The 14,853-nt window shown below is 47.0% G+C and overlaps 1 long non-coding RNA gene across 1 annotated transcript in view; it reads left to right on the plus strand.

Annotated features, from left to right (window-relative positions):
• Positions 1–10,837: 10,837 nt before the first annotated feature.
• Positions 10,838–14,853, plus strand: part of LOC138984728 (uncharacterized) — a 170,924-nt gene continuing 166,908 nt past the window's right edge. The window contains exons 1-2 of the long non-coding RNA XR_011462009.1: positions 10,838–10,968; positions 11,531–11,596. This is a non-coding gene — a long non-coding RNA (uncharacterized lncRNA). The remainder of the gene's footprint in view (positions 10,969–11,530; positions 11,597–14,853) is intronic.

Raw genomic sequence — 14,853 nt, forward strand, 5'->3', positions numbered from 1 at the left:
CTACAGTGATCTCAGTTTTACAGATGTGGTCACTGGGGTCTGAGGGGTAACATACTGAGGTTTATTTGTAAATGGCACGGTTGATATTTGAACTCTGGAAATCTGACCTAGAGCCAGCTGTCCTAATATATTAAGTGATAAAGGCAGATCTGAAAACAGTATAGGATACTATTCAGCAATGAAAAGGAACCAAGCCAAGTTATGTGGATGAATCTCATGATAATTATGCTGAGTAAAAGAAATCAGATAAAAGTATATATGCTGTATGATTTCATTGATGTGATACCTGGAATTGATGAAATTCTAGAAAATACAAACTGACAGTAACAGAAAGCAGGTCAGCGGCCATGAGTGGCAGGAGGGAGGGATTATAAGGGCATGAGGACCTGGGAGGATGATAGAATTCAGTCTCTTGATTCTGGTGATGGTTTTCTAGGTGTATATGAATGTCAAAACTCATCAAGCTATATCCTTTAAATGTGTGTAGTCTATTGTGCATCAATCATATCTTAATAAAGCTTAAAAAGCAGGATTGGGCATGATTCTGGTCTGGTTTTTAAGGAAAACATTTTAAACACACATACATATATATATGTAATCAGATACATGAGGCTTCCCTCATGGCTCAGACAGTAAATTGCTCTCCTGTAATGTGGGAGAGCTGGGTTCGATCACTTTGTCAGGAAGATCCTCTGGAAAAGGGAATGGCTACCCACTTCAGTATTCTTTCTTTGAGAATCCATGGACAGAGGAGTCTATGGGGTCGCAAAGAGTCAGACATGATTGAGCGACTAACACTTTAGCAAACAGATACATGCATGACAATGTGACTCACAAGGTCCTGTGTGATCTGATCCATGACCTTCTGCCCAGCATCATGTCTCACCACCCACCCTTTACCCTCCCAGTTGGGCACAGAGTGTCACTACTCTCGTTTCCTCCCTGGCCTCGTGCCGTCTCTCACCCCTTGGCTTTCTCACTTGCTCTGTGTTTCCTCCACCTGGAGGAAAGCTGTCTCACCCTCCACCTTCTCTTCTGGTCTGACTCCTCTTGATTCTTTTGGCTAAGATGTCCCCTCCTTCCTCAAACCAAGGGGTTTCCCATTGGCACCCAGTATTGTAATTGTTTAATACGTTTTCTCTACTCTTACCTTGTAAATTTCATGAAGGCAAGAGGCCCTATGTCTTCTACAGCGGAAGGTAGTCCTAATCTGGAGTCCCAAGTCTGGCACGTGGTAGGTGTTCTCTAGGTATGAGTTTGAATGAAGGACCAAAATGATATTTTAAAAACTACTGAACAAGCACTACTTCTATACTAATACTTTATCAAGGAAAAAACTCCACACATAATTAATATTTTCCAATATGCAGGCAACTATAATGTTAAGAGTGATTTTTGAAATAGCATGTCACATAAGCGGTTAAGGATATAATATTTACAGGCATTCAGACCTGGTTCTACTAGTTGCCAGCTAAGTAACCTTGGGCAGGTTACATTATCTCTCTGAATCTCTGTTTTCTTCTCCCTGTAATGGAGGTGATGGCATTGGGTCATTGTTATGGGAGCATCAATCAGATAAAGCATGGGGTGTGCTCAGTATGGAACCAGCACACAGCGGGTGTGTCACTATTATTATCAGCTTTATTATTACTATTGGACTGGCATTGTCATTCAGATTGGTTGAATATCAACTGTCAGCCAAAACCTCACATTTATCTGGTTCTCCTCTTCTTGCCAAGCATCGCTCATATAATAAGTACCGTAGTTGCCCTTCGCAAGAACCATGCGGGAAGTGAAACAGATATTATTATTACCTGTTTTAAAAGGAAGCTGAGGTCCAGAGAAGCTAAATGATCTCACCCAAATTGCAGAGAAGGCCACAGTGGCACCAGGGGTCAAACCTGAAACAGTTCAGCACCCTACAAAGGGTACTTGCTGGGGTCTTGCCTGCTCCTTGGACATGAAACTGACTGAAGGCCCCTGACAGGTGGAACCCAGCCTCCTCTCAAGTTCCCATCCCTGGCCGCCCCCAGTCACATCTCCTGCACCTAACAGACGTACGATCCTCCCCGTCCCCTCGCCCCTGCATGTGCACACGCGCGCACACACAACTGCGCCCTTTTTCTCTCCTTCACACTTTCTGCTCCTCTGTTTCCCAAGATGCCCCTCCCTCTGAGCTGATCCTTTCCCACAAAAATACTGAAATATCATTTGATTAAGCAAAGCACTTGACCCTCCACCACTGCCACCCTGCTCAATAGGACCCAGAGACCAGTGCTCAGAGAAAGACCCCCCTAACCTGTCTCTTGCCTCATTTATCTCAGAGCTGGGAAGATTTGCTGTGTTTGCCCAGCACAAAAATTTGTTCGATGGTGTGCTTAATTTTATTTTTTTCCTGAAATTCAAATAAAAAATAAATTTCACAAAAACCCTGGTTTCTGGGTTCTCTCAAAAAAAGAAAAGAAAAATGGGGAAGATTGGGCAACAAAGGCTCCTGGGTCAAACACAGCAGCAAGAAGCCCAAGTAGAGACATGGCTGCCCCGGTAGCCAGCTCAGACTGCTACTCTGCGCCAAAATCCACCAGGCTCCCAAGTTCGCGTGACTTGTCTGCCCTCTGGAAGGATTTGAGGTTGTAATCCCTGCTCTGGCCGTGTAACCCAACTGGCAAAGGTTTTACGTCAGTCTTCTTTCTTCCCTTCTCTAAGTGGAAAGACCCAGTTTGAGAGATTCATTTTCCACTGATGTAAATTATACTACCACCCCAAATTAGATAGCAGAAGCAGTTACATGCAGTTTGGTTTTCAACATATTTTCCACCCCAATGCAAAAATGTTATATGGCATATTTAGAATCTTTCCCCATCTCACAGTAAAGGTTTTTTTTTTTTCATGACAACTGAAATTCCCATTATTCGACTACCTACCATGTGCTTAAAGATTTGGAGGTGATTCTAGCTGATTCCAGAACTGGAACTGAAGAAGCCTAACGTTCAGCAATGTAGCCCCTAGTGTCATCTGATTTAAAGCTCATTAGTTGAATTGCTCTTTAGTTTATTGTTTGAAGTTCAATGCATATTTTCAAAGGCAGTTAAGTTCCTCTTAAACTCTTGACACCATTTTTTCTGCCTCTCCCACTTTGCAAATGAGATGACCCTCAATTTCTTCCAAGGCCCCTGAGCACCGAGCAAAGAGGGGGTAGTCCTCACTGTGTAAACTTTCTCTCTCACTGCACAGGGACCGGCCACCTGATCTGTTTTCACCTAAGGAGTCCCCAGCAAGCACCATCTGAAAGATCAGAGCAAACCCTAGTGAAGTGTGGTTCAAAGTGTGGTCCCTGGGCCAGTAGCATCAGCTAGCATCACACATTTGGGAGCTTGTTAGAAATGCACACTCTGGACCCCAGCCTAGACCTGTGGAATCCCAATCTGCATTTGAATAAAATCTCCAGTTGACTCACTGATAAACATTGGGTTGGCCAAAAAATTTGTTTGGGTTGTTCCATAAGGTGGAACATTTTGGCCAACCCAATAAAACCAGGTAATTTCTTTAGTGAAAAGGACCTTGAAGTAAATAAAAGAGAGAGTGACATGAGAGTGACTGGGAATAGACTACAAAGATCAGCTGTTCTCAAATCTTTTGGTATCAGGATTCACCTACACTCTTAAAGAGTGCTGCTTTTTTTTTTTTTTTTAATGTGGGTTATGTGTGTGTGTGCTCAGATACCAAGAAATGTCCGACTCTTTGTGACACCATGGACTGTAGCCTGCTAGGCTCCGCTGTCCATGGGATTTCCCAGGCAAGAATACTGAGTGGGTTGCCATTTCCTCCTCCAGGGGATCTTCTCGACCCAGGGATGGAGCCCACGTCTCTTGCATTGCAGGTGGATTCTTTACCACCGAGCCACCAGGGAAGTCTTAATGTGGGTTATATCTGTTAGTATTTGCCATATTAGGAACTAAAATGAAAAATATTTTTAAATATTGTAATTCATTTTAAAATAGTAGACATTACCTATTAACATATATTTTATTAAAGTAGCTATATTCCCTAAAACCAAATGAATTAATGTGTGGCATAGTTTCACATGTTTGCTGATCTCTTTAAATATTTACCTTAAGAGAAGATGTCTGGATTTCATATCTGCTTCTACATTCAGTCTTTTGCAACATCACATGTCATGTGGACTTTGGAAAACTCCACCCCATATATGGGAAAGAAATAGTGAAAAAGACAAATACCCGCCACGTATTGTAACAAAGATAGTTTTGACTTTGCCTATCGTCGGCCGGGCCCCACCCCCCAACACACACAGAGGGTCCGACGCAGACCACACTTAGAACTGGAGACGCAAAGTGATCTAGCAGTGGAGAAAGGCCTCCCAGTGGGGTGGCGCTTAAAAGGGTGCTCTGAATGAAAGAGAGTCCTAACGGGAAGACTTCCCACTTTCAACAGCATAGAGATCGTGCAGTGAGATCTCTATGCTGGTCTGTCTCTATTCTGCTCCTGACTTGGTCCTAGAGTAGCTGCAAAAGTAATGACAGTTCCCTTATCCTCTCTGAGCCTCAGTTTCCTGGTCTGTTGTATGAGGAGAGTGATCTCTAATGTTAAAGTCCCCACCCCACCCTCCAAGCATCTAGGAGGTCCCAGCGGGAACATTAGAGCAACCCTCTCATTTGCCCAGCAGAGGGCGATGGAGACCATCCCTGGCTGGATCACCTCCACCCCGGAGGCCCTTCACTGCCTTCACCACCCAGACAGAAGGTTCCCTCGTGATCGGGGCGGTTTCCTTGGCACCAGCTGGCACCAGGTATCTTGGGCAACCTGGGCTGTCCCCGGGGGATGACTCCGAGCCGCTGGAGCCCTTCACAATGCTCCAAACGTGGCCAGGTTGGGATGCTCGGATTCTCCCTAGAAGTATGTCTGGGAAGAGCAGAGGGGAAGAACTGGTTTGGGCAAAGACACATTCCCCACCCTGCCTCTACCCCACTGCTGGGCTGGTCGATGCGGAACCACCCAGGAGCTGTTGACTCTTCGCTGGGAAAACCGGGCGGGGTGGCCGGAAGGGAACAAGACAGAGCACTGCGCCAGCTCTCTCCCGGGGCTGCCTGCCTGCAGGCGCGGGGCGCGCTTGCATCAGCGCTGCCAGGACCGGGGCAGGGGCCGCCCGCGATGTCAGCCGCCTTCCCAGAAGAATTCCACCGCCTGTGGCCAGGGGCCCGGCCTCTGTGGGGGCGGGGGCTTTTGGTTTCAGAGGATGACACCACTCTCTCGCTGCATCTCCTCGCCCGCACTCTGTTGTCATGGAGATGACAGCATCCTGGTAGCCTTGGCAAGGCCAACCCGTCCTCGAGAAGTGACCCGGAGCTCGGCCCACTCAGGAAACCACTGGCTCTAGGATGCCTGCCCTAGGACATGGGGCTGCGCGTCCCGGATTCTCCCCTGGGGGCGCCCTGTTGGGCCACCTTCCTAATTACACAGGATTATCAAGATCTCAAAGCACTCTCGCCAAGGGTCTTAGAAACAACCCTTAAAAAAAAAAAAAAAAAAATCGAAGCCCAAAGAAGAGCCCTAAAACAGCACATACCAGACAGATCTTAGAATGAATCCTCTCTAAGATTTTGCTTTTTTCCTTACCTTTCTTTCCAGAGAGCATTTTCTTATTATTCTCTTCAAAAGATTCTCTGGCTACAGCTTCACTTTGAGTGAAGCAATGTTTGTTTTAATTCGCTGTGGCAAGCTTGTGCCACTTAGAATGCGCCAGGCAGAGAGAATAGGGGGTGATTCTACAAATAGTACTAGCCAGTGTGCCTTTAACACTTTCAAGCATGCAGAGAGGTAAACTCACTTAACCTTCCCTACAAGCATAGGAGGTAGGTCTTGTCCAGTTCTAGAAAAGGGAACTCAGATTATCCGATGAATCGGAGACCAGCTTGGAAGCCAAATCAGATCTGAACCCCAAACCAGGGATCTTAACCATTACCAAGCAGCCTCTCAAAGCATCAGTTAAAATGGTGGCTATGACCTTTAATCTCTGGAATTAATGCATTTTTACTGCACTGAGACCATGCATTTAATTTTTGTTGTAAATATATAACAACTGGGAAAGTCAGGACAAAAATAAACCTAAAGAATGAATAAGAATTCTATAATCATAATATAAATGCAGCTGCTGCTGCTAAGTCGCTTCAGTCGTGTCTGACTCTGTGCAACCCCATAGATGGTAGCCCACCAGGCTCCCCCGTCCCTGGGATTCTCCAGGCAAGAACACTGGAGTGGGTTGCCATTTCCTTCTCCCATAAATGCAGCTAACATTGGCTGAATACCCATTATGCCAGGAAACCTCTACAATCATTACCACATTTGATAAGAACTCTTTCAAGTCAGTTCTGTTACTTGGGTCCCCACTTTGCAGACAAGGAAACTGAGTCACAAAGACATGAAGTGACTTGTCCTTGTACATCTGGTAGATTAATACTTAGTAATTAACAGAACTGTGTGCTGATCTAAAGCAGGCATTCGGTAAAATCACACTCTGCCTGGGAGAGAATGGAGGACAGAAAACACAAACACCTCAAGAAAACCTCATTCATTCAGACCATTTCCATCTAAGATATATTAAACTTGAAAGCAGGCCAGGGTAGGGTTCCTTTTACTCCCCTGGGGGGAAAAAGCATTGCTAAGCAAGTAATATAAACATGCTGAGAATATTTCTGTGGGACATTTTAGAATTTAGAATGCACTTTGTACCCAGGATCTAACTTCATCTTTACAAGACTCCTGAGAAGTAGTCAGGACCAGTCACGTTAGTCCCAGGTTACAGGTGAACTGCAAGAGGCTTTGCAGAGAAAACTTTTTAACTGTTAAAGAAAACAAGTCATCTTTAAGGTTGCAAAAGTAAACCACCCACAAGAGATAAAAAGTGGAAGCAATCCAAATGGCCATTAACAAATAGATGGATAGATAAAATGTAGTGTATACATACAATGGACTTATTTAATCTTAAATAGGAACGAATGTCTGACACAGGCTATATCAAGGGTGAACCCTGAGGACATTATGCTATGTGATATAAACCAATCTCAAAGGACAAATTGTGTGTGATTCCTCTTAAATGATGTATGGTAGACAAACTAATAGAAATACAAAGATATAGAGGTTATCAGGGGCTGAGTGGAGGAGGAAAAAGGGAGTTCCTATTTCATGGGTACAGAGCTTTTGTTTGGAAGAGTGAATAAGTTCTAGAAATAGATGATGATGATAATAGTACAACACTGTGAATATACTTACTGCCCTTGAAGTATATGCTTAAAAATGATCAAAATGGTCCACTTTGTATGTTTTATCACAATGAAAATAATTGTTTAAAAAGAGGAAACTGCCTTAGCACTCCCCATTCTTATGTGACCTTTTCTTTTCAGAAGGGAATTCTCACGTGTTTATTAAAGCAGAAGTGGCTTAAACCCAGACCCGTGTCTTAGCTTCACAGGGACTGCTGCCACCACTTGAAAGTAAGAAAACATCACACCTTTAAAAATAGCTCATAATCGTGCGTTTTTGCTAACTACAGGAGCCTGGTATTCCCCTCAGGTATTCCACATGAGCAAGATCTGGCCGGGAGGGGGCAGAAGCAGGAGTGAGTCACCAGTTTGGCAGGTGAGGTCACCGTGGGGTGACCGTCTGCGTCAGGCGGGCTCCTCACCTCCCACTTCTCCCGTCTTCTCCCCTCAGGGGCGGCCAGGTCACCAGCCAGCTTAGCTGGAAGTCGAGCTGCTCCAGTGTGATGTGCTCTGGGAGACATTCCTCTTTATGACTCAGTGATTCAACACCCCAGCAGATGGGCTCATAAAGCCTCCGGTAACCAAAGCCAGCTCCGAGGTCAAGACCCCAGACTGCCAAGTCACACTCTATAAGTAAAAGAGGGAAGACGTACATCCTTGGGAAGGGAGAGGAAAGAGCTTGTTTTCTGTTTGGTGGAATGCTAACTATCTAAGAAATGGTGGAATGGTTCTACTTATCTTGATTATCCTGATTAAGACAACTTAGGAAAATGGCACAGGGAAAGGGACACTAAATATTTGCTGAATGATTCTTACTTTGGAGGAGTTCAACTGCAAAGACAATCCCAAACTACAAGTAGAAAAATAGATATTCTTATAATACTTACTTTCCACCAACCTTGATTTTCTCACAGGGGGCCCCAGAATGGGGGCTTGATATATTTTCCTGGCATTGACACAGGTTTCATGCAGACAACTATGGTATTAACACAAAAAATCATAATATTTAGGCAGGTAACTAGGTTATTAAGAAGTGGTAATACGAAGGGACTTTCTTGGACATATTTGTACACTAATCTAGCAACCATTAGCAGAGGTGCCATGTATGTATTTAAGGTGAAAGAGAATGAGAAAGAGAAAGTTTTTGATTTATTTATTTTGCCTTTTTTCTCTTTCGTCTGTGTGCTGTTGAGTCAATCCAGTATGGTTGAAGGCACATGGGTGTTAGCATCAGACAAGCCCTGTATTAGTCAGTCAGTGACTCTTGGTTGAACTAGGTTCAAATCAGCTGGAAGGGGAGAAATTCAGGGGGTGACTTCAGGCACAGCTGTATCCAAGAGCCCAAATGATAATGTTAGGGATCTGTTATTCTATATCTCTCAACTCCGCCTTCATGGGCCTGTGAGGTACCCAAGAATCTTCCCAGGAGCTCTGGGCTTACATTTGCTGGTATATCTTCTCTCCCATCATAAATGTCTCACAGGCTGAGAACCTTACAGTCTGAGAAAGAGGTGGAAGCTGTTTCCATAATCAAAGGGAATGGTTGCTGGGCAGACAAAAACAATAGGTGTCCACTCCCTGTGTGTAAATGTCTGCCTGTGGGAGAGAGGGGTTACAGTGCAGGTGCTGCTTTCCTGGGCTTGTCCGTGAGTCAGCCCTGGGTGGCGAAATGTGTGTGCTCTGGACTCAGCGGACCGGAGTCGAAACTGGCTCTTCACTCGCTGTGTGGTCTGCAGCAACTCACTTTGCAGTAATCATGCTAATAACTACCGTATTTTGAAGGTGAGACATATGCTAGGCATTTGGTCTATTAGCTCAGCAGCTCCGCAGAGGAGTTAACATTGCCCCATCTTACAGATGAGGAAGCTGAGGGCCAGAGGCAAGTCGTCGTCTACCTGTGGTTACTAAGCTGGTAGTGGGCACTACAGCCCAGGGCACTCTGATTCCACATGATCTCTCTGGGCCTGAGATGGAGGAAGAGAAGGAGGTGGAAGAAAAAGAGGAATAGGAATAATAAAATGCCAACAACATATTACATATGCAGTAAATCTAGTTTTCTGCAGCTGTCCCCTCACCCCCTCTATTTTTTCCTTACTTCTTTTCTCTTTTTCTTTTTTTTTTGATCCCGTATTAGGGTCCTGGATTTCCTCTTCACACTCAAACACATTTTTCCTTCCTTCTTTGACCCTCTCCCTTCCTTCCGTCCATTTTTCTTTTTAATTTTAAAGTCCTCACCTGGTCCAGGGTGACATTTCTGCATCACCAAGGGGGCAGGATAGATGCTGGGGCTTTCTTCATTTTTGCAGCACTCACCACCCTGTGTCCCCACGAGCCCCAGCAGAACCCACAGCCGTGAACTGAGGGCTGGAGGCAAGAAGTGGCCAGCCCACCTGGGCCTGGCCAAGATCAGGTTCTAATTTCACTTAGGAAGCAGAAATCAAGGCAAATGGGATTCTTTCTACCCCCCTCCTCAAGCACGCATGCTCACGTGCTCACCGATCTCTGCTTGAAAGCCCTACTGATTTGTTTAATCTGAATCTCCCCTCTGGCCAAGGTGGCACAGGTGCAGGGCATCTTCTCTCCCCGGGACCCTTGCCTGACCTCCCCATCACCCCCTCCTGCTTGCCTGGGGAGCCCGCTCAGAGGCCTGATGAAAGAGAAAGGAAGTAAGCACCAGGCAAGACAGCCTTAGGGTTTTGCGATAAGCTCCTTTAATTTGGACTTGTCGTAACTAGAAATCAGGAGGAGTTGACACTCAGAACTCAGAACGGGGAGCTGGGCTCTACTCTGATCCTAGGCTGGGGCGGGGGTGGGGCTGCCCTCCGCGCCCCACCCTCCTGGGCAGACTAGGGGGTGAGATCTGGAAGATTGCTTTCTTAAGGAAGGGGGCTTGGAAAACATTGAACCTTTAGCTCCTTAATGACCAGGTCCTGTAATGTTCTCGCCTTAGAGATAGGAAGTCTGCATAGGTGACCGACCTGAGAGGGTTTTGTCCCCCTCTCTGCAATCCCCACACTCCCTCCTGAAGGCTCACTGAATGTGTTTGAGAGCGTGTGAGTCATTCTGCACGCACCCATGTGTGCTGTTTGAGGGCCTCACCCCCTGCCCCAGCCCCTCTGGCCACTCCCTGTGAGTTCCGCCCTGAAGCGGGCCCTGGAGTAGGATTGAGGGCCTCCGTTTGGGGGCACCATGCTGGCAACACTAGTTCACCTAGAAGGGAGGCTCTGGAGAGCAGAGGGGCGACATGGGCAGCAAGGGGGGCAAGCGTGGCAAAGCTCGTGCTCACTAAGTACCAGCCTGACCCAAGAAACAGAGTACTCATGAACCCCCGTATTATAGATGGGGAAACTGGGAGTCCAGGAAGGAACCCGCTACCTGAGTGGTTTCATTTCACGGGCTTCAGTCACCCCGACAGGACCAGGCACCTGGGCACCCTGCGTTCCTCACTCTGGGCTTCTCACACTTGAATGTGCTTACGCATCACCTGGGGGAGCTTGTTAAGATGCAGTTTCTGATCCAGCATCTGAGAGCCTCATTTCTAACCTGCTCGCAGGTTTAGGGCCACGTGAAGAGCGAGGCCTCAGTTTCAGGCAGTCTTTCCGCGGAGCTCCCAGCAGAGTGAGCTTCAACTCACAGCTCCAGCGGCATGGAGAGGAGGCCTAGCACTGAGCTCTCCAGCTTGAGATGTGCTGTGAGTATAAAATATCCATCGAGTTTTGTAGGTGTAGAATAAAATTATGTACAATATCTCTTGAATAACTGTTTCTCTTCATTACATGTCAAAATGATATGATGCTAGCTATCCTGGGTAAAAGGAAAGCTATTTTAAAATTTATTTCACCTGCACCTCTTTACTTTTTAGTATGAGTACTAGAAAATTTTACACTATGCACGGGGATTGTGTTATACTTTCACCAAAGAGCTCCTCCTAGATCTCTCAGCCAGGCAGGGATGATTTTGCCTGCCTTCTCAGCACCCCCACCCCAGGGAATATTTGGCAGTGTCTGGAGGATAGGTTTGGTTATCATACCTGGAGGGTGGGGAGGCAGGGGTGGCTGCTGGCATCCGATGAGCAGAGGCCAGGGATGTTGCTGAATATCCCGCAGTGCACAGTTCAGCCCCTTACAACCAAGACTTATCCAGCCCCAAATGTCCATAGTGCCAAGATTGGGAAATCTGGTTTTAAGTCATCCCTGGTGTCTCCGAAATGATTTATTTTATGACTTATGCATCGCTTTTTTCCCCTCTACCAGTGTAGGAGTCTCATGAAATGAGGGACGTTGCCTGCCCGAGTCTCTGGGACCAGCGCCTGGCATGAGGTAGGAACGATATCCTGTAATCCTCGTCAGATTAATACTGCGTATTAATCACACAGCGTCTCTCTAAGCACCTGAGCCAAACAAGTGTTTGAATTCATCCATGGAAGTGAACACAGGCCCACCAGCCAGGGATGGGCCTCAGAGGGCAGTGAGACCACTCTGCCCTGAAATCACGCCAGGACGCGCACATTCTAAACGCCGTGGTCGGCACTGCTACCTGACTGTGTGCATAGTCACCAATCGATCGGGGGCAGGTACTAACCCTGGGAGCAGAAGTGGTAATTGTCTGTGCAAGGCTGCCGCCCCACCCTGACAGGCCTTTCACAGCACAGGCTGCTTTGGTTCCCAGTGACTTTATTTACTACCCAGTGGTTTGAAAGGCCTGACTCAGGCCATCTGATTGGTTGCCTTTTCTTAGTTGCCGAGCCTGTGGAAGCCCAGACCCAGGATTTTTGAGGAAGAGTCATCTCCCAGCTGTCTCCCTTCGCAAGAGGCTGGTGGGTGGGGAGGGCGAGGCAAAAAAAAGCAACTCGGGTCCACCCAGGGCGTGCAAGGGAACAGAGTCGGGACAGATTAATTTCTCTTGTTCAGATAACTCTTTAATCTTCGATGTAAGGTCTTGCAAGCTGGTTCTGGGCCTTCTCCCTTTCTCACTTGTCACTCCCTGGGGTGGGGCCCAGGCCTGGTGGAAGCTGGGAGTCCAGGCTTGGCCCCAGAGGTGGGCTGTGTGATCCTGGGGAAGTGAGGCCAGCCTCCTGGGCCTCTGTTTTCTCCCCTCTAAGAGGGCGGAGGGGAGAGAGGCGAGAGGCGAGAGGAGTGTGAATCGTGTGGTCTTTAGAGCTTTCAGTGCTTCCCCATAGTCTGCAAGAAAAAGCCCCAGCTCCTTAGCACAGCCTGGCTTCACTGTCACTTTCCTGCCTCTTGACCTGCAATCCAATTTCTTGCCTCATGTGGTGGGAAATACATCCCAAGCTTCGGCCTAGGTGACTTGCCTTTGGCTTTGTTAGTGCGCCTTGCTATCTCTTGTTTTCTGGTCTTGGCGTGTGTCGTTCTGCCCTTCCGTGGAGTGTTTCAGGGTAGAGCTTAAAAGCATGGTTGGTGGAACCCATGGCACAGGCTGTGTGCCCTTGGAGAAGTTTCTCACCCTCTCTGTGCCTCTGTCTCCTCTTTTGGCCAATGACGATAACACTGGCACCTGATTTCTAAGGTCATTGTGCCTGTTAAATGAGCTAATGCTTGTTAACAACACTGCCCCAGACCTAGAAAGCAACAAAGAAAACAGTCCCTGCTGCTGTTTGTATCACGTCTAGAACCCGTTCTCACTCATGTCTCTGGAATCAGCTCATTTGTCACCCTCTTCCGGGAGCCTTCCTTGACTGCCCACCTGTTAGCTGAGGTAGCTGCCCCTCCTGGGTGATGTGACTCACCCTGGCCTCAGCGGTGTCACCACCCTGTCACCTGGGTGGTAACTCCTATATGTTTGGCTCGTTCCCCTCCATACACTGTCACTTCCTCTCGTTGAGAGGTTAGAAACGGATCACCTGCTGGTCTAAAACACAGGTGTGGATGAGCTGGTGTAGAGGGAAATCTGGAAACATTGTCACATGCTGCTGAACTTTGAAAAGAGGATGATTCTCTAAAAATTTACATCTAGGAGAAGCATCTAAGAAAGCTCCTTTAAAAAATAAGACGATTTTCACACAAAAACCTGGACTGCCTTTGGACAGTCAGAAACGCCGCTGACACAGTCCCCGACATTGCCTACACCTGCAGGAATGTCATTTTCAGGCAGGCACCTGCAGGCCTGACCCACCCTGATCTGCTCACACACTCTGCCCCAGAAATAAGGTGGTGATACAAGCCTATCATCTAAATTAGGAAACTTTGGGGAGTAGATGGGGGTGCTATTTTTAACCACAAATGAGGTAGACAGCCCAGGGGCAATAAGCAGCACACACCCCTTCACTGTAAGGGAGGGGTCCTGGCACCTTTGCCTCTCACATCACACATTTCCTGCCATAGAAATGCCCAGTAAGTGACAGTACACACGACTAGCATTTCTGGAGGGCTTGTTTCACATGTTCACTCATGCAGGCCTCCTAAGAACTGAGGTGGGGACGCTGAGGCAGGATGTGTTAGTAACCTGTCTCCCCTACACAGGTGGGAAGGGGGAACCCAGGCAGTCTGAGTCTAGAAGCCCATGTGTGAGCTAAATCAACAATCTCCTTTTAAGAGTCGTCAAAAAAAAAAACCTAAAAAAAAAATTAAAAAAAAAGAAAAAGTATATTGGACATGAGGTTCCAGTTATTTTGAACATGTATTTGTTGGAGGATGCAATTTCATGAGCCTTACTTGATTATACTCTCTCCTTCATTTATAAAATGGATAATACCAACAACAACAAACAAGAGTCGTTCCAGCTCCGAGAACCTGTGGTTCTTGTTTGTTTTTTTAATTATCTTTATGGATTTATTCGCCTGTGTCAGATCTCAGTTGCAGATCTTTGATCTTGGTTGTGGTATGTGGCATCTTTAGTGGCGTCACGTGGGATCCCCGACCAGGGATCAAACCTGGGCCCCCTGTATTGGGAATGTTTATTAAAAAAATCTGTGGTTCTTTTCCCTTCCTTTCCCTTGCGTTTGTCTTGTCCTTCCTCGCCCAAGTCTCTCCCTCCTCTTGTTCTTCTCTGACTAGTGTTTCCTTCTCTCTCTCTCCCTTCTGACTCCCGCCCACCTCTCACTGTCTGTCACACTACCTCTTGCTGGTTCTCCATCTCTCCATCTTTGTGTATCTCCATGGCTTGCTTTTGAACCATCTGTCTTTCTCTTAGTCTTGCTAGACTCTCTCATTGTGGACAGAGGTACGAAGGCCCCCACCATGAGATCAGAATCCAGCGGTTGGGCCGCCCCCGTCACACCCCAGCTGCGGCCTCTGTTGTGGTACAGACAACCGGCTGGACCATTTGATGGTTTTCAGTGGGCATGCCTGCGATAGGGAAGCTGGGCTGGGTTCAGCCTTCCGTTACAGGAGATGGACAATAGGGAAGGTTAATGGTACATCTTTGTGTTTGGCCAGAGGACGGTAACTGGAGCACACTGGTCACAATAGGTCATGCCTCTAATTGGGTGATGATCACCCCATGTGAAATGAGTGTCTTTTGAAAGGAAAAGGCAATCTGGGAATATTGTTTTGAAGGCAAGGAAGAGGGCAACTGTTTCTTAAGAGGACGGGAGAGAGTGATGCTCCTCCCAAGCAAA

Source organism: Bos mutus, chromosome 22 (genome assembly GCF_027580195.1).
Source record: "Bos mutus isolate GX-2022 chromosome 22, NWIPB_WYAK_1.1, whole genome shotgun sequence".
NCBI lineage: Eukaryota > Metazoa > Chordata > Mammalia > Artiodactyla > Bovidae > Bos > Bos mutus.